Here is a 21,029-nt window from a genome sequence, read left to right on the forward strand (position 1 = left end):
CCTACTTGTTTGAGAAAGTTATGAAAAGCTGAAAAAGGGACATTAAATGAAAGCTGGAACTCAACCTTAACTATAGCATGCACTCTCTGTTCACACGATAATATTCCAGATGTACTAGCTACACAAAGGCAAAGCAAGACAGTATTATTTATAGTGTCATCTCCCAAGAATGTTATGTCCCAACCTCTCCCACTCTTAGTTTTAAACACATGATGAACGCTAGTCTTCCAGTAAAGACAATGTGGTACGTGGCCAGAGTGGTGGAATAAGAGACATGATTCTTTTCATGTTGGACCGTGCTACATAATACTTCTAAACATACAAAGTAGACTTTATGCAGGATTACTGCAATCCCTGTTTTATTACGTAAGCTGACACTGTACCGTGTGCTAATGTTTAGGCTACTCATAATATAACCTATATATTTTATATGGAGGGAAATGTATCCTCTGTCAGCCTCCATTTGAAATTTTAGATAGCAAAGCAACAAAATGAAATGTCTAATTAATTTCATCTGCCTTGCACTGGTATTTTGAAACAGGCAGTAAATATCTTCCAACAGATTCATAGAGCCCAGGCATGACATACAGTGGCTGCTAAAGGAAATGCTTAGTAAGCGTGAAAGCCTTCCATGAATGTCTGACAGTGCCCAGCCAGGTTTGTCATACTACTGATCTCAGAGCTTCATGAGCTAAACAGATTGCACGCTACCCTTCCCACTCACCTCAGGCTTACGAGAGATTGCAAGTTCTACACTGGCAAAATGTTTTATTCTTTGGGGAGAGGGAATGAGGAAGCCCCCTGCATACCCATTATAGCAACACTCTCCTAGTCATATTTTTGCTATCCTCCTTAGAGGGAGAGTGCCAGATAGAGAAACAGGAATCCAGGCACAAAAACATACATGAAATAAGTTGAAAATCTTCCCAAAATGTTCTCAAAAGTCCAATTCAACCTACATGTGCTAACAGTACTGTTTACCCTAGACCTTCTTCTAAACATACAGTTCTGATGAGTCCTACAGGGCTTCACTTACTGTGGTAACAGTAGTAATTAAATATAATCTGATACGTTAAGGGACATTGTGAAAATTGGTAGGCCTAAAGTTAGACTATTAATTCGCTTTGTCTGACATGAACAAATCACACCGATCTTCTTCTCCACTGATGAAGAGGGTACTGTCATGAATCCCAGTCTCAAAAGTGTTTGGCGTACTGGAGTCTTGTACATTTCATTGTCAGCTAAGAAGTGTAGAGTAGATGAGCAGGTATGCTCAGATGCTAGCCAGTGGATGGATGGTGTTGGTCCAAGACTATGAGAGAGACAATGAGGGTGAGGTAATGTCTCTTATAGATAGGCAAGACATAGATGTGAAGTGTAATGCAAATGTACATATGCATACACATGTGCCACGAGCTTGACCTGTTTCCTGTCTCTTTTTTCAACTGGGATAAAATGCCTCAGGGCAAAATTGAGATTTTTAGTAAAACCCACAGTTCTCCTTGTATTTATATGCACTATATTGCACATATAAGTGCATTAATAGAAGATTAAAATTGCATGGCATACCACTCAGAAGCCAGGAAGTCAAGGCTGCATGCACAACCTTAACTCATTCCCTTGTGCATAGAGGGAACGTCATTTTTTCCCACTTTCATCATGCTTTAAGCATGTGCATGCGTACATGCACACACACACACACACACACACACACACACGCGCACGCCAACAACAAAAAATAAACCTAGAGCTGAAATTTTTGTGCATGGAAATTTCTCCTAAAAATGGCCTTTTGTAAAAACAGAACTTTTTTGGGGGGGAAATAGGCAACATTTTCAAAATTTTCCATTTTAGCAAAAAAAAAAAGTTAATCTGTATTTTTATCAAAAAAAATATTAAAATCATTTTCAAAATGTTATATTTACCAATAAGTTTTACCACTAAAACATAGTTTTTTCATTTAAAATTTTGATAATGTTTTCAAAAATGATTTTGAAAAAATTTTGGTAAAAAATTTGAACAGTTTTGTGAAAAACAGAAAATGGCTCTGTCTGGAACCCCCCAAAATGGTGAGAACTTCAAAATCTGAACATTTTTCACAAAACATTTTATGGTTTTTTAAAATCTGTTTTCATTTAAATTTACATACACGCACTCTCTTTCTCTCTAATAATTTGGCAGGGACCAAATATGAAAAATTTTAGCCTGAAAGTTTCTAAAAGTAATGAAAGTCTGAAAGCAGGATGCTATAAATGGAAACAGTTATGCAACCATAGAGAAGTCATTCCTGTTCCAGTTATTAAATACAGTGTTATTTTCTCTCGTGTTTCATTATGATATAATATTTCTTTAAGATTTAGAACAGTAGTTCTATTTTTAGTTTATCTATGTCATTTAGATGGAATCATTTCTTAATAGCTTTCCTCTGCTAATAGGATAAACATTTGTTTTCTTTCTTATGCAGCTAGTGAATACTTCACAGACTCTTCACAAAAGTTCAACTGCACTATAGCAAAAACAGACCTGAAAACCTTTTAATCTTACCTACTGAAACTGTTGTTGGTGTTTGTGTGCCCTTGTCTGTTTCTGTCTATATTGGGTGTGTGTATTATTGACAAAGGCTAATTTTGTTATTATACATACTAACGTAGCATAATTATTTACTTTATCTTGTAACTGAAGAAAACTCATTGTGCTTCCTTTCACTTTTTTGATCAATATTTACTAGCAGCTGTCTCTCCTTTAGCTCTTTTTAATCATTCTATATAAAAGGAACAGCAATTCATGTCACCTTCTTGTGGCTCAATTTCCCCATCTGTAAAATGGGGTTAATGACATTTGACTTCCTTGGTGAAGCATTTTGAGATCCATGGATGAAAAGGCACTATATAAGAGCTAGGCATTTACTATTATTATTCCAGTACATTGGAGGTGAACCACATTAACTGTCCACAAAATATTACCAATGGGGCTGAGGAATGACTGCAAGGAAAGTTAGGCAAGCTGTGACATTGTCTACCAAAAGGCACAAAAATATATGTGAGATTTCATAGTTTCAATGATTTTTCAGGCCAAAAGGAACCATTAGATCTTCTAGTATGACCTTCTCTATTCCACAGGCAACAGAATTTCATCCAATTACTCCTGCGTTGCGCCCACTAGCTTGTGTCTGGTGAAAGCGTAGCTTCCAGAAAGGCATCCAGTCTTGATCTGAAGATTTCAAGAGGTGGAGAGATGGATCTGTGTGCTGCAGTTCCTGCCTTCTTTTCCCTTTCCATTGATAGTAAGTAGTCTTTGTTTGTGGTTAGTCATTTTGGGGTAGGGGTGTGGTTTACATTGTGTGATTGTGTGTGCATGTGTACACACGGGTGCACACACATGCTTGCCAAGTCTAATTACAGGCCAGTGCCAATAAATAAACCAATAAATCTGCTGCATAGTCACACAGACATACAGACTTACACTCACCTAACAGAATGTGTACACTAAGGGCTTCTAATCTGCCTTCCTGCAGGAGCAATCGTCTGGCACCAATATGAAATCAGACTGTTTTACATTCTCGTGCTGTGTACCTGCCTTTCGGAAAGCCTTTTCCTTTGAATTACTGCCTGTGGTCAGCCGGGCAGAATGGAAAATGGCCTCGAGGAACTCAATGGGACTGAAATACAACATAATATTGAGAATGGCAGGAAAGCCTCTATTATTCTAGTCCATTCTATGTCCTGTGAGGCAGTGTGGAGGCAGTGGCGCCTGGAGCTTGTCTGCATTTAACTCACTTCCCTGGATTTCCGAGTCATAGCCACAGCTTGTACTAAAAGCCAAATATTTCACTCCCGAGACGTACGACACTTCCTGATATAGGATGCACTTGCATGTCTCCTGGTGACCTTAAACACTAATAAAGGAGTCATAATATGACCTAGACAGGCCTTGAAAGCCAATCACAATGTGAGTGAGTGATCTGGAAGTTTAATGGGTGGGTTCAGTTGTCTACAGTTAGTCCAGAATCCTTCAGGTTGTGTTCTATTTATTATGATTGTGTGGATAGGAGATGTAAAAATAAAGTTCAAGCTGCTCTTTTGCCAGCAGTGAAAGTTAATCCAGAATGCTGGGAGATCAAATATAAATATGCTAACAACTAGAAGCAGAACAGCGGCACTTGCAGCTTTCCTCTCTCTTCCCCAAGCATGCTACACCACTGAGATTTTAGAATCAAATTCTTAGCCGTGTGTATTTTCAACAGAGCACACATTCCGAGGATTTGTTTCTTGTACACAATCATTAGCTTACATTCCAAACTACAAGACCGCATGTGATCCTTATGTCCCTTGGGAGCCATTATCAATGGGATTATGGACCAATGGCCTCGGATCGCACTTTGCTTTATTTTGTTTTATTTTTGGAGTTTACTTTATCTATATCTGGAGATAAAATAAGTTACATGGTTAGAATTGTGGATCAAACAGGCATGCCACTTATAAAACCTAGTTGAGGCATGATCTGCTGATGTCTGACCATATTTTAAATGCTTTTGACCCAAATGCTTTTGAATTATTTTTCTGTCCTAAAAATGTATGATGAGAAGAGAACTTACACAAGGTGATGTTTCAAAAGTAGCAGTTGCCATTTTATCTGCAGTCATAGGTGTTGACTGAGGAACACAGAGCAGTTTAGTACATCTTTGAACTGAGTACACCTCCTAGAACTGGTGTGTTCTAGATTAAGAATGAGGCATGTCCACTCAAGGAGATCTGATATCTACTGATGCTTTGTGATTTTTAGATGCAAATACAGGACCTGATTGATGCCAATGGAAAGACACTCCCTGACTTAGGTGGACTTTCAATCAGGCCCTTGTTGTTAATGTGAGAAGAGCTCAAAAAAGCCAGAGTCCATATTTTTTCATGAATAATTAATATAGGTTAATTTGAGCCCTAAATTCTAAGGGATCCTGCCCTGAGAGCAAACTCTAAGTAGAAAGGCTTTGCCTGAAAGAACTGTTATATAGTCAGGGGGATGGAATTCTGCTTTCTCAACACACAAGTAGGTGGTGGTGTATCTGTTAAGTCAGGACACAGTCACTGATATTGGGCCAGAACCTCAGCTGATCTAAAGCAGTGTAGCTCCACTTAAAACAACTGAGGATCAGACCCATTGTGTCTAAAGCCTGGTCTACACTACACAGTTAGGTCGATACAAGGCAGCTTACATCAACCTAATAATTAGTGGGTCTACACTACCAGTCCCTTCCACCTACATTGCTACATTGACCTAATTACTCCACCTCCGCCAGAGGTGCAGCACGTAATTCGATGTTGTTAGGTCGACACAGAGGCAGTGTGGACATTGCATTGCTTACATCGACTTAACTGGGCTCCAGGAGGTATCCCACAATGCTCCGCTGTGACTGCTCTGGTAAATGTTTTCAACTCCACTGCCCAGCAGCCAGGTACACAGGAAACAGCCCCTCCCCTGTTAAAGGCCTGGGAACTTTTGAGTTTCCATTTTTTTGGTGTGGAGAGCTTGCCTGCCCAGCTGATCATGGCGGCTCCATGCTTCAAATGCACTCCAACCGGGAGTACACAGGAGATGGTGCATCTTCTTGGTCTGTGGGGAGAAGAGGCTGTGCAGACACAGCTCTGATTCAGATGTAAAAACATAGACATCTATGAGCAGATCACAGGGGGAATGAGGGAGAAGGGCTACACCCAGGACATGACACAGCTGCATGAAAATCAAGGAACTGTGGCAGGTGTACAAGAAGGCAAGGGAGGTGAACATCCACTCTAGTGCAGCACCACAGACATGCCACTTCTACAATGAGCTGAATGCAATTCTCAATGGTGACCCTACTACAACCCCCAAGAGCACTGTGGATAACTCTGAGGTGTCGGAGTCCTGGGCCAGCTCAGGCAACACTGAGCAGAAGAAGAGGAGAAGGAAAATGGGAAACAGGCAAGTGGGGGATCCATTCTCCTGGAGAGCCAGGAGCTGTTTGTAACCCCGGAGCAGTCCAGTCAGTCACAAAACAGCATCGTGGCTGAGTGTGATGCCAAGGAAGGAACTTCTGGTGAATTTGCAATTTGAAGTAATATTTGGGGTCACGTGTTCTGGTATTCTATTTATAATTAAAATAAACATGGTGAGCTAGAGTGGCTATCTGCTTCCCAGTGTCCGCACCAGCTAGGCAAAGGGTGCCCCATGAAAAAGACTGTTTATGTACACAGGGATGGCCCAGGAAACCTCCACAGAGATCTTCAAGAAACTTTTGTGGAGGTACTCTGCAATCCATTGCAGAAGGTTTCTGGGAAGGGCTGCCTTATTTCTTCCACCATGGTAGGACACTTTCCCATGCCACTCCAGTATTAATTCAGTTGGCATCATTGTAGTACCGAGCACAGCGGCATAAGGACCCAGTCTGGACCTGGACGCTTGCAGCATCTGTTCCCTTGCTGCCTCTGTTACCCTCAGGAGAGTGATATCGTATAGGGTCACCTAGGGGAAATGGCGGTAGTTTTCATTTCAACTGCTTGGACTGCAAACAATAGTGCATGTGGTCCTTCCCCCACCCCCTCATTGTGATTTTCCACCCCTTCAGTAACGATTTCCAAAACATGGCTATAGTTTGGGTGGCAGGGGTCATCACTGACCTTCGTGACTGCAAGCCTCAGGCAACAGCTAGTAGCACTGGCACCAGGGCAGGGTTGGAGAGAAGGGAAATTTTGTGGTGTCCACTCACTGTCACAAGCACCACCCCCCCACACTCCAGAACAGCCTCTCCCAAGGCTTGTAGTTTGGGAGGTCAGCACTGGCCCCCAATCTCCAGATAATGTCCATGTTACAAGGAGGAGATGGCTTGGCCCCCTGCCCACCTCTGGTCCCGCGGTGGGTTGCCCACTCAAACTGCTGATGGTTCAGCACCCATGCCCCAGAGCCATATTCACCATGTCTGGGACAGCAAACAGGTTCAATAAATACCTTGTGTAAATGAAAATGTTGTGCTTTAAACTTCTGTAAAACAAGGGGAGTGATTTTTATATAGCACCTCTGCTCTAGAATCATAGAATCATAGAATATCAGGGTTGGAAGGGACCCCAGAAGGTCATCTAGTCCAACCCCCTGCTCGAAGCAGGACGAAGTCCCAGTTAAATCATCCCAGCCAGGGCTGTGTCAAGCCTGACCTTAAAAACCTCTAAGGAAGGAGATTCTACCACCTCCCTAGGTAACGCATTCCAGTGTTTCACCACCCTCTTAGTGAAAAAGTTTTTCCTAATATCCAATCTAAACCTCCCCCATTGCAACTTGAGACCATTACTCCTCGTTCTGTCATCTGCTACCATTGAGAACAGTCTAGAGCCATCCTCTTTGGAACCCCCTTTCAGGTAGTTGAAAGCAGCTATCAAATCCCCCCTCATTCTTCTCTTCTGCAGACTAAACAATCCCAGCTCCCTCAGCCTCTCCTCATAAGTCATGTGCTCTAGACCCCTAATCATTTTTGTTGCCCTTCGCTGGACTCTCTCCAATTTATCCACATCCTTCTTGTAGTGTGGGGCCCAAAACTGGACACAGTACTCCAGATGAGGCCTCACCAGTGTCGAATAGAGGGGAACGATCACGTCCCTCGATCTGCTGGCAATGCCCCTACTTATACATCCCAAAATGCCATTGGCCTTCTTGGCAACAAGGGCACACTGCTGACTCATATCCAGCTTCTCGTCCACTGTCACCCCTAGGTCCTTTTCCGCAGAACTGCTGCCTAGCCATTCGGTCCCTAGTCTGTCACTAGACACTGGGTCTGCACTGATAATGGTTGCTTTGTGCTTTCCATGGCTTACAGCTGAAAGTGCAGCCTTCAACTCTTCCTCCACACTGGCGGAGAGACTCTCCCCCATAAGATGAAGGCTAAAGAGAATGCATGATGACATGTTTAATGAGATAATGAATGCCTCTGGGACAGCAAAAAGAAAAGGAGTACTTGTGGCCCCTTAGAGACTAACCAGTTTATTTGAGCATGAGCTTTCGTGAGCTACAGCTCACTTCATCGGATGCATAGCATATCGTGGAAACTGCAGAAGACATTATATACACACAGAGACCATGAAACAAAACTTCCTCCCACCTCACTCCCCCGCTGGCAACAGCTTATCTAAAGTGATCATCAAGTAGAGCCATTTCCAGCACAAATCCAGGTTTTCTCACCCTTTCCCCCCCCCCCCCCCCCCCCCCACACACATACATACAAACTCACTCTCCTGCTGGCAACAGCCCATCCCCCTTTTTGAAACCCCTCTTTATAATGCGCATGATAATCAAGGTGGGTCACCTCCAGCACTAATCCAGGTTTTCTCACCCCCCCCCCCACACACCTCCCTTTTTTTTTTTTTTTTTCCAAAAACCACACAAACAAACTCATTCTCCTGCTGGCAACAGCTCATCTTACAATGTGCACAGCAATAATCCAAGTTTAACCAGAACGTCTTGGGGGGGGGTTTGCAGGAAAAAAACAAGGGGAGACAGGCTACCTTGCATAATGACTTAGCCACTCCCAGTCTCTATTCAAGCCCAAATTAATAGTATCCAATTTGCAAATGAATTCCAATTCAGCAGTTTCTCGCTGGAGTCTGGATTTGAAGTTTTTTTGCTTTAAGATAGCGACCCTCATGTCTGTGATTGCGTGACCAGAGAGAGTGAAGTGTTCTCCGACTGGTTTATGAATGTTATAATTCTTGACATCTGATTTGTGTCCATTTATTCTTTTACGTAGAGACTGTCCAGTTTGACCAATGTACATGGCAGAGGGGCATTGCAGACACCAAGCAGAGAGAATGGAGACTTCTCTCTCTGAAAAATGGGACATGGGCATTGCGAGCAGGAGAGCAGCCCAGGAGCATGAGCGTGGCATGCAGCAGGAGATGCTGGGGATTCTGAAGGAACAAACAGACATATTGAGGCATCTGGGTGACCAACAGGAGAAAAATCTTGAGGTTAGACTTTGCAGTCCCTGCAGAACGGCATTCCAACATCGCCGTATTTCCCTGCTACCAAACATTCCAGGAAGCAAGGGGGGGAAATGCAATATCCCTTCCCCTCAATCCTAAAGGGAAAGTCCTAAGAATAAAAGATGGACATACAATGATGTGTGACAGGAAAGGCCACTGTGCTTTTAAAGACAAGATTAATGTGTTTTTCCCCTCCCAATTTTATTCCACCATGTGTCCAAAGTTAAATACTATTTGTGCTCTTTAAGGTTCAGTATGTTTGCGCAATAAAAGTCCATGTCTTCTGAATGAATTATCTTTGTTAATTTAAAACAGGGAGAATAGAAGGGACAGGGAACCTGAGGCAACAGAGGAGAGGTGCTGGAGACAAAAACCCAGCAGTCTCAGCAAGGTTCACACTATGGAAGACACAGTACAGAGAAGCAGTGCACATTACTGTGGGTCATGACTAAAATGGATTTTCAAAGCCTCCCTGAGATGCAGTACTCCATGCTGAGTTCTTCTTGTAGTCCTGGTATCTGACTGCTCAAAATTAGCAGACAGACGATCCACCTCCACACCGCACCTCTGTGGAAACTTCTCTCCCTTTGCCTCACAGATTTTATGAAGTACACAGTAGGCAACTATAATCATGGGGATATTGCTTTCACTGAGGTCTAACCTAGGGCATGTCTACACTTGTCATTTAAAGCGAAAAAAGTCCCTTTTTTGCGCAAAAACCATGGGAGCATCTACACTTGCGAATGACTTTTTGCCGTGAAATTCAAAAGTTTCACTGCAAAAAGAAAACCACCTCCACGAGAGGCATACAGCTCTTACCTGTAATGCTTTTGCGGTGATGTGCAAGTGAAGACACATTCTTCCTGTTTACACAGCTTTTAGCCTCCTGAGGATATCCCACAGTGCTTAGGGGTAACCACTCTGGCCAGCAGCTCTGCTGCTTTGATGCCAGATAAACACACATCCACCCCTGCCCCTGTAAAGCTCTGGAACTTTGAAACTCCCCTTCCTGTTTTCTTGGCAAGTGCTCACTTATGTGACCAAGTGACAATGGCTGCTCCACGGAGCAAATGATCCCCTGCTTGGATCAATGCTGAGCTACTGGAGCTGATTAGTGTTTGGGGAGAGGAGGCTGTGCAGGGACCACGATCACCTCTCCCACCTCTTCCCACAAGACCCATCGTCAAAATGGAGAGAGCTGCACTGTGGGATAGCTGCCCTTGAGCACTGCTTTCATCAGCAATGGAAGTGCTGCTAATGTAAACACTCTCTTACACCTGAGGAATTGAGTCCGTACACAAACTAGCACTTTACTTTCTCCGGTTCCCTATCACCGGTGAAACTTACAGAGCAAAAACTCTGCAAGTATAGACACACTCCTAGTAAGCAAACTGCACCAGCGACCCTTTGAACTGCCAAAGGCACATTCAACCACCATTCTGCTCTTGCTGAGCCTATTGTTGAACTGATCCTTGCTGCTGTCCAAGTGTCCAGTGTACAGCTTCATGAGCCATGGGAGAAACGAGTAGGCTGGGTCTCTGTTGCCCAGTCTTTAGATTATGTATTAGTTATATTGATTACTTAAGAATCCCCAGTTATCACTTTGAGGATTGACAGGTTCTTGCCCCAAGATCAGGCCCAATATTATTCAAATTATTATATAGTTGGGAACCTCGATGTACACAGTTGCAACTCTCACACTATAGGTACTCCTCTGTGTTTACAAATACAGTTTATTAATACATTTAGCAAAGTCACAAACACCCCAACTCAGTAAGGTACATAGAGATACTACAGAATGTACATCTGCACATCCATAGACTCACACCATCTCCTGTAGAACAACCTGACATGTTAGCCACCATCTTCCTCATCACCATCACCGTCCCCATCATCACCAGTGGCTATCATTCTGGCACCTCCCAAGGACTACATCTCCCACTCCTACCACCTCTACTCTGGGATGCCACTTTTATAATACATTATGTTGATCCCACCATGTTCTATACATATTTAGTAGGGGATTTTCCCCTTTTCCTTATTTGTATTTCCTCACCTTACTAATGTTGGAGTGTCTTTTTCCTATAGGTTAGTATATCAATGATCTCAACTTATTATCATATACATCCATTTGTTACCATGGCCCTTTTGTGGTTAGGTATCACATGTGTTATTTCTGTCCTAACTGGTTATTTTGGTTCTTTCCAAGTTCCAAGTTGTGTGTACCTGTTAAGTTTAAAGGGTATGAACTTAGGAAGCCTCCTGTGCCAACCCGTTTTAACACATCCTCTATGTTAAAGGTTGCAGCCACACATGGTCCTTATGCTTTAGCTCTTCACCGTCTGTCTAGGTGAAAGGTCCCAAGCATATGTATGCTAACTTTGCCTTAGCTCAACATACGGGATGTTACCTGCAGGTCCCTTGTGTTACAGCCAAAATATACGCTAATATAGACCTATAAACCTATTATAATAAAAGAAATAATCAAACCCATAAGAAAATAAGAAACTTATAAGAAAAGATATATAGGCAAGCAAGCAGGCTGGCCTTAGATGTATCTCATGTACCTGTTATGTATGTCATTTCATTTCCAGGACAACTTCTGTGGTTGACTCATTACCTGTGGTCAGAACTTTCCCTTAAGCTCTATTTTTGGCTTCCCAAATACTTGGGGTTTTCCAGTGGGCGATTTATCTGTGCAAAATGTATCTGTTCAAAATGCATAGGCCTCAAGCATTATGCTAACTTGCTGAAGCTAATGTCTTACAGGATACAGGCCTGTAGGTTTCTTGCATTACTGCTGAATATAATGCAAAGCAGTAAATATAATAAAGGCAAGCTAGCCCACTGGGCTACAGTCTCCCAGGATCACTATTGGCATTTTAACGTCACCAATGGTTATTTTGTGGTCCGGAAAGAAGGTCCCTGCTTGCAGCTTTCTGAACACACCTGTGTTCTTAAATATGTGCACGTCATGCCCATTCACTGACCATCCCACTTTGATGTCAGGAAAAAGGCCCCAGAGATCCAACAGCACTTGCAACACCATTGAAAAGTATCACTTTCTGTTTATGTATTCTTAGGCAAGGTGGTCTCGTGCCAGCATATGCATGCCATCTGTCACCCCACCACAGTTAGGGAACCCCATGGCAGCAAAACCATCCAGTATCTCCTGCACATTGCCCAGAGACACAGCCTTTCTTAGCAAAAGCTGATTAATGATTCTGCATACTTGGATCACAACAGCCCCCACGGTGCATTTACCAACTCAAAATTGATTCCCCACTGACCGGTAGCAGACTGGCATTGCAAGTTGCCACACAGCGATCGCCACTCGCTTCTCCGCTGTCAGAGCAGCTCTCATTTTAGTATTGCTGCACTGCAGGGCTGGGGTGAGCACTGCTCACAGTTCCTGGAACATGGCCTTGTGCATATGAAAGTTCTGCAGCCACTGCTCGTCCTCCCATACCTGCAAAATGATGCGATCCCACCAGTCAGTGTTTGTTTCTTGGGACCAGAAACAATGCTCCACCATGGTCAGCTGCTGCTCAACTGCCAGCAGCAACCAGGTATTGTTTCATTCTATGGCTTCCAGAAGAGCTGCTTGAAGGACATTGCAATGCTCCGCGCAGCCGCTCCTCTTGTGGCTCTGGAAATACTGCAGGATAAGGTGTGTGGTGTTCGTAATGCTCACAACAGTAGTGTACAGCTGAGCGGGGTCCATGCTTCTCAGAATATGACATACACACAGCTACGCCAGACTTTTGAAAAAAGGTGAGAAATATTTTGGGTTGCAGTTGAAATCAGGGGAGGGAGAAAACTGCATCCTGGGACGTTGAAGCCATGTTCCCAGTCCCCCCATGAGAATGTTTTGATCCCCATGAGGCATTGCAGGCCCTTCCCAAAACCCTCTGCAGCAAGTTGCACTGTGGGATAGCTACCCACAGTGCACTGCTCTCTGCGTCAGTGTAAGAGGTGCTAGCCATACCACAAAGAGTGTGGTATGGATGCACACTACCAACTTAATTACTGTGGCGGCTGGACATCAACTTACCTGAAGTTGACTTAAGTTTGTAGTGTACACGTGTCCCAGGGAAGAATAGTGAACACTATCTGCTGCTTCCCCCTACATGTGAGGTTTTGCACCAATGGACTCTAAATGCTTAACCATGAGTAGGCAAGAAGAATGTAAATTTGGATCAAGCTGGGCAAGTTGGTCATAGGGCAAAGGAGACCATGAACCATGCTCCTCTTTGTTAAGCAATGAGTCAAAATGATAGTGTTACTAGACATAAATTAATAAATAAATAAAAATGCAAAGCATTGTAGAAATAAACAATAAGACAGATGAAGAGAAAGCAAGAGACACTAGAAAAGTGGGTAGAAAGGCAGCTCTGAAGGCAGAGGGGAGAGCAGCGGCAGTTGGCCAGGCTCCCAGCTCTGAAGGCAGCATCACCACCACCAGCAGTTCAGAAGTAAGAGTGGCATGCTATACCCTTACTTCTCCACTGCTGCTGGCAGCAGTGCTGGCTTCAGAGATGGGCACCTGGCCAGCAGCCACCGCTCTCCAGCTGCCCAGCTCTGAATATGTGCAGTAAGTTTTTTCCCCTAAATCGTCTCATGGCCCCCCACCCCCAACCCATTCCATGCCCTTTAGGAGGGCATGCCCCCCAGTTTGAGAATGTCTGGTTTACAACATGCTTTACAAGTGTTTATTCCCCACCTCATAAGGCTTTTCCCTGAGCCTTTACTTACTACCAAGGCACAGGGAAGAAGAGAGATCTCATCTCTCTGAGATCCTGGGCTCCTTTGCCCTTCTGCCTTCCAACCTCCTCCTGACACTCATTTAATCATCCTCAGCTGAGGAGCTGAATCCCCTTGCTGACTGATTAATCACCTGGTACTTAATCAATTATCTCATCACTTTGGCTCATGTGGGAACACTTACTGAGGCCATGTCCACACTAAAAAATTAAGTTGACCTAGCTTATGTTGGCATACAGCCATCGCAGTAACTGTATTCCTGGTGCATGTCTACACTTTGATCCTTGTGTCAGCGGTGCACGTCCTCACCAGGTGCGATTGTATTGATTGTATTGTCTGTGTGGGGCATTGTGGGGTGGTTTCTGAAAGTCAGTAACAGCTGATATAAGCAATGCAGTGTCTACACTGACACTGTGTCAACCTAACTACATTGGCCTTGACGCTACACAACTTGTGGAGGTGGGGTTATTCAGTTGGCATAGTTGGGCAGTAACATCAGCAGAAGAAAAATTTAAGTGCAGGCACTTCCATAGTTAGGTCGATGTAAGCTGCCTTGTGTCGACCTAACTCTGTGGTGTACACCAGACCTAAGTGCATAAAATGAGGAGTCAGCCTTAGGCTACTCACACCCTGTCACAGTTTAATTATAGTTTAATTTATAAACTATCTCAGATTTTTTTAATGAATTCTCAGTTAAAAAAAAAGATATAATCAAGGTACAGTTCTCAATTAAATTCCACATGGTAGATTTTAACATTAATTTCTACAGAACCCTGTATGTTTCACTCCAATTAAACTCTATAGCACATATCCATAAAAAGAGTTCAATAATGATGAGTATCTTTGGAACATTTCTGTCTCTCTTGGACCTCTCTATAAACTTTCTTCTGGATATTCAGAGCAACATGCCTCAGGTTATTTCCTGGTGTCTGATGTCTCCATTTTATTGTTCTCATTAAAATGAACTATGGAAAATAGTTCCCTGTCGTTCTTGCAAAGACCCCATTGCTTTCTTTTCAATCCATTAGATATTGTTGTGAATCAAATTTTGTTGCTCTGTGTGTGTGTGTGTGTGTGTGTGTGTGTGTGTGTGTGTGACTCTCAAACAAATGCCTCCTCTCCCACTCAAAGATTAGAAGGATGAGTTCTTCATTTAACAGCCATGAAGCATTTTGATTGTCTATTCAGGTCAGCATCTTTTCAGCTAAGACACTTATATGCCCATTGTCAGAAAAAACAATTCCCTTTTGGTAGTAAAATACCTATTTTTCCAGTGTGTCCATCCAGAATGCTTTCTCAATTCAATGCATTTCATTTTTTCCTACTTTCCACAATATCTACTTTATTGTGGCCATAACCGCTGTTTTATGTGGTAATATTAAATACAGCACACACTGCTTTTTAAGGATAGGTGAACTGCTTCAAATAAAATAATGAAAGACCTGATCCTTCACACAAAACTGAACCTGAAGCTGTTCTGAGGTTTGAGAAAATTAGTTTGTTATTTTATAAACTATTTTCTTATTCTTTTTCTTCTTTTTTTCTCAGAAGCAAACATACTGAAACACAGCTAGAAAAAATATCCTTACGTTTTCCAATCCTAACAAGGCAAGGGAGCACTGGACTTCTTGAGGGGAAACCTGTTATCCCAAAATTGACAGCCCAAATTCTATACCAAGAAGTGAACAATTAAGTTTGGATAGCATCCAAACTTTGGGACGCTTCCCTGGAAAAAAACGGAGGACATTGTGGACGTAAATCCATCACCACCTTTAATATTTACAAGAGACTTTGACTCATTACAGACCTAATTACAGAGCTTTAATGATGGGTCATTGCATTTAAGGATGCTAAAGAAAGATCTGGTATTTGAACATTTTGATGGTACCAATACGTAATCATAGGAAAGCATAGACTGTAGTTACAAGCCTGACGTGTCTTTAAACCTTATGTTTACTGAATAGGTCATCTTGGTTTCATTGTATGAAATACTGTACTGTGTTGCAGATGTTATCGGTATTTGTGGGCAAGTTATTTGGGGTTTGTGTTTATGTTCAGACAATTTGTACCCAGTATTCATATCTTCAAAAGAATCTTCAGGAACAGACTCATTTGAGAAATGCTGACAACTTAATTTCTTGCCTTATTCACTTTTATTAGAGGTCCTGCCTCCCAGGGTTTGTAGGTAGGATAAAAACGTACACCTCTGGAATTCCTCTGTGTGTTTTCAGGATGGCTCATTTCTCTTGTTCATAATGCTCAGGTTACTTAACATCTGAATCACTATAAATTGCAAGTCTGTCTTGTCTGAATACAGTAGCAAGACTCTTTAGTTTATAAGATCTTTGAGGATAGGGATTGTCTACAACTGCTGTTTTGGGTTTGGTTTTTTGGTTTTTTTTACAGGGCCTGGAACAGTGAAGCCTCATTCTTGGTTGACCTTTAGGCACTTCCATGATAAACATGATTCATAATAAATAATAATAATTAATTAATAATTAATAAATAACATTCATTGGGTTTTGGCTATTGTCACATTCAGGGTATCCTCTCAAACATCTGAGAGAGACTTTGAGTATCCTCTTCTGAAGACCTTCTAGAGAACCTGGAGTACTTCCGTGATGTGAGACTTGGTTCAAGAGATTCTGGGGATTGCTACTCACCAGTCATCCTGCTTTCAAATGTCCTGCAGTATCATCTTGCTTTTGTGTGTTTTCCCTCTGCATCCTTGTTGCATCTTCTTGACACTCAGGTCTCACATTCAATCTCCCAACCACTTTACCAAATCCACGGAATAAATTGAGAGCAGAAGGTACAACTCATTCAGGATGTACCAACTTTTCCTGTTTCTCTGGCATGTCTCCATGAGACAAACTGTCAATCGCTCTCTTCCTGACCCACCTTGGTGGTTGTTCTAATTTTCCTGCTGATGTCTTGTGCCATACCTGTCATTTCTGCCACTGCATTTATATTTATGTATGTATTTCAGTTTATTCCAACGCACGACCCTGATCCTTATTATCCTGAGTGCCTCCACTGAACTCAGCTGTTGTGTATCATATAGGAAGAAAAGCAGTCTGAAACATGTCATGTAGGGTTTAATTGGTTAAAACCTACAATATGTACATAATAACACACCCCTTCTGCTCCATGTCAGATTTTCCATAGAATCTCCGGATTCATGGAGTACACCCATTCCCCCTTTCTAAGCATAATGTGTGAGATGAGAAAGGGCTTGCTTGGAAATTAAATGAGAAAGATTAAGACTAACAACTGTGGCTGGCAGATATATCTTCTTTTTCCAAGTTAATTTAACACGTTTACCTATGAGATAGGCACGGCAGATGACATATACATTATAATTTCAAACTATGTACTTACAAACTTTGCCCTGCGCAATCAGGCCTTTTCAGTTATTTGTAGGCCAGCTACACATTGATCCAATATGCCTTCCTCACAAAAAAAGAGAAAGGAACCTGCCTTGTAATCTGAAATCTGTCAGAATTTATCCCATAGTGGGCATGGCTGTCATGTGAACAGAATAATTAGAGGGGACTACATGGCTGCCATGGCCACAGAAACTTAATCCAAGTATGTTCAGGTAACACACAGCTGTGGGATGGCTTTATTCCAAAGGGGGCCATAGCAATCTGTCCTGTGTGAAGTGGATACTTTACACCAAGTGGCAACTCAGCCATTAGTATAAGGGTTTGGCTTAGGTATGCCTGGAAGCCCTGTAAGTGAATCTTCATTTAGGCCGTGATGCAATTTTATTTCTTTAATCAGACATTTCATGCTGAGGACATCTCTGTAAACCCAAATTTGTACAAATCTGTGCTCAGTTAATTTGGTCTCTTCAATAGATTTAGCATAATATTATCAAAAGCATCTAATTGATTTAGGAGACTAAGTCCCATTGACTTTCAATGAGAGTAAGGGCTTGCCTAAATGGAAAGTTATACTGACACATAAGGTAAGGTATGAATTTAAACCACTATTAATTATACTGGTACAACTCCCATATAGACATTGTTATTCCAGTGTAAGAGGGTCATGGTGCAGGTGCAGAAGGGTCATTGTTATTCCAGCGTAAGAGCGGGGGAGGAGCGAGTTAGGTTATGTTGCTTTGTTTTCAAAAAAGCCACTCTCATTCTGGAATAAAAGCTCCCACACAGGGATCTACATAGGTTTGACTACAGAGGTTTAACCATAGTAGTATAATTATACTGGTATAATTTCCCACATAGACAAACCCTTAGGCTCCTAAAGCCCAGATCCACAAAGGGAATTAGGTGCCACTTCCCTGTAAGTGCTTGCAGTGTAGAAATTGCTTGGCAGTAAGCTAATGCAAATCTGATCAATGGGCTGGTGAGTAGCCATGAGTCTAGAAATACCAAAACCTCCTGTAATATATGTCACCACATAAATCTTTGATGACTATAGTGATTTCACTACACTGAAATAGTTGTGTGGGGAGGTTATACTATAGGAGCTTCATTAATATTGTCTTCATGAACTGGTTCCACACTTTAATTAGTTTTATTAAAAGCCTAACGATGAAGCTCTCTAGAACAGTCTGAGACTTTCTCCCAGCTAAAATTAGAAAATTATAATGTGATGGACTATAACATCCCTCTGAGTGAGACTGCTGGACAAAACAAGTACCTGACACAATCACTGGAATTAGTTTGAAAGAGAAGTAACAGTTAACTCCAGCCTATATTTCTGGGTGATTTTAGTAGAGGAAATAGTCTTGATATAGGAGTCTGATCTTAAATATAAAAAGAAAAGGAGTACTTGTGGCACCTTAGAGACTAACAAATTTATTTGAGCATAAGCTTTCGTGAGCTACAGCTCACTTCATCGGATGTATTCAGTGGAAAATACAGTGGGGAGATTTATATACACAGAGAACATGAAACAATGGGTGTTACCATACACATTGTAAGGAGAGTGATCAGGTAAGGTGAGCTATTACCAGCAGGAGAGCTGGCGGGGGCGGGGGGGGGGGGGACCTTTTGTAGTGATAATCAAGGTGAGCCATTTCCAGCAGTTGACAAGAACGTCTGAGGAACAGCGGGGGGAGGGGTGGGAAGGAGGGAATAAACATGGGGAAATAGTTTTACTTTGTGTAATGACCCATCCACCCCCAGTCTTTATTCAAGCCTAAGTTAATTGTATCCAGTTTGCAAATTAATTCCAATTCAGCAGTCTCTCATTGGAGTCTGTTTTTGAAGTTTTTTTTGTTGAAGAATTGCCACTTTTAGGTCTGTAATCGAATGACCAAAGAGATTGAAGTGTTCTCCGACTGGTTTTTGAATGTTATAATTCTTGACGTCTGATTTGTGTCCATTTATTCTTTTACGTAGAGACTGTCCAGTTTGGCCAATGTACATGGTAGAGGGGCATTGCTGGCACATGATGGCATATATCACATTGGTAGATGTGCAGGTGAACGAGCCTCTGATAGTGTGGCTGATGTGATTAGGCCCTATGATGGTGTCCCCTGAATTGATATGTGGACACAGTTGGCAACGGGCTTTGTTGCAAGGATAGGTTCCTGGGTTAGTGGTTCTGTGGTGTGGTGTGTGGTTGCTGGTGAGTATTTGCTTCAGGTTGGGGGGCTGTCTGTAAGCAAGGACTGGCCTGTCTCCCAAGATCTGTGAGAGTGATGTGTGGTCCTTCAGGATAGGTTGTAGATCCTTGATGATGCGTTGGAGAGGTTTTAGTGGGGGCTGAAGGTGATGGCTAGTGGCGTTCTGTTATTTTCTTTGTTGGGCCTGTCCTGTAGTAGGTAACTTCTGGGTACTCTTCTGGCTTTGTCAATCTGGTTCTTCACTTCTGCAGGTGAGTATTGTAGTTGTAAGAACGCTTGATAGAGATCTTGTAGGTGTTTGTCTCTGTCTGAGGGGTTGGCGCAAATGCGGTTGTATCGTAGAGCTTGGCTGTAGACAATGGATCGTGTGGTGTGATCTGGATGAAAGCTGGAGGCATGTAGGTAGGCATAGCGGTCAGTAGGTTTCCGGTATAGGGTGGTGTTTATGTGACCATTGCTTATTAGCAGCGTAGTGTCCAGGAAGTGGATCTCTTGTGTGGACTGGTCCAGGCTGAGGTTGATGGTGGGATGGAAATTGTTGAAATCATGGTGGAATTCCTCAAGAGCTTCTTTTACATGGGTCCAGATGATGAAGATGTCATCAATGTAGCGCAAGTAGAGTAGGGGCATTAGGGGACGAGAGCTGAGGAAGCGTTGTTCTAAGTCAGCCATAAAAATGTTGGCATACGGTGGGGCCATTTGGGTACCCATAGCAGTGCCACTGATTTGAAGGCATACATTGTCCCCAAATGTGAAATAGTTTTGGGTGAGGACAAAGTCACAAAGTTCAGCCACCAGGTTTGCTGTGACATTATCGGGGATACTGTTCCTGACGGCCTGTAGTCCATCTTTGTGTGGAATGTTGGTGTAGAGGGCTTCTACATCCATAGTGGCTAGGATGGTGTTTTCAGGAAGATCACCGATGAATTGTAGTTTCCTCAGGAAGTCAGTGGTATCTCGAAGATAGCTGGGAGTGCTGGTAGCGTAGGGCCTGAGGAGGGAGTCTACATAGCCAGACAATCCTGCTGTCAGGGTGCCAATGCCTGAGATGATGGGGTGTCCAGGCTTTCCAGGTTTATGGATCTTGGGTAGCAGATAGAATACCCCTGGTCAGGGTTCCAGGGGTGTTTCTGTGCGGATTTGTTCTTGTGCTTTTTCAGGGAGTTTCTTGAGCAAATGCTGTAGTTGCTTTTGGTAACCCTCAGTGGGATCAGAGGGTAATGGCTTGTAGAAAGTGGTGTTGGAGAGCTGCTGAGCAGCCTCTTGTTCATATTCCAACCTATTCATGATGACGACAGCACCTCCTTTGTCAGCCTTTTTGATTATGATGTCAGAGTTGTTTCTGAGGCTGTGGATGGCATTGTGTTCTGCACGGCTGAGTTTATGGGACAAGTGATGCTGCTTTTCCACAATTTCAGCCCGTGCACGTCGGCAGAAGCACTCTATGTAGAAGTCCAGTCTGTTGTTTCGACCTTCAAGAAGAGTCCACCCAAAATCCTTCTTTTTGTAGTCTTGGTAGGAAGGTCTCTGTGGGTTAGTGTGTTGTTCAGAGGTGTGTTGGAAATATTCCTTGAGTCGGAGACGTCGAAAATAGGATTCTAGGTCACCACAGAACTGTATCATGTTCGTGGCGGTGTGGGGGCAGAAGGAGAGGCCCCGAGATAGGACAG

This window comes from Chelonia mydas, chromosome 3 (assembly GCF_015237465.2).
Source record: "Chelonia mydas isolate rCheMyd1 chromosome 3, rCheMyd1.pri.v2, whole genome shotgun sequence".
Taxonomy (NCBI): Eukaryota; Metazoa; Chordata; order Testudines; family Cheloniidae; genus Chelonia; species Chelonia mydas.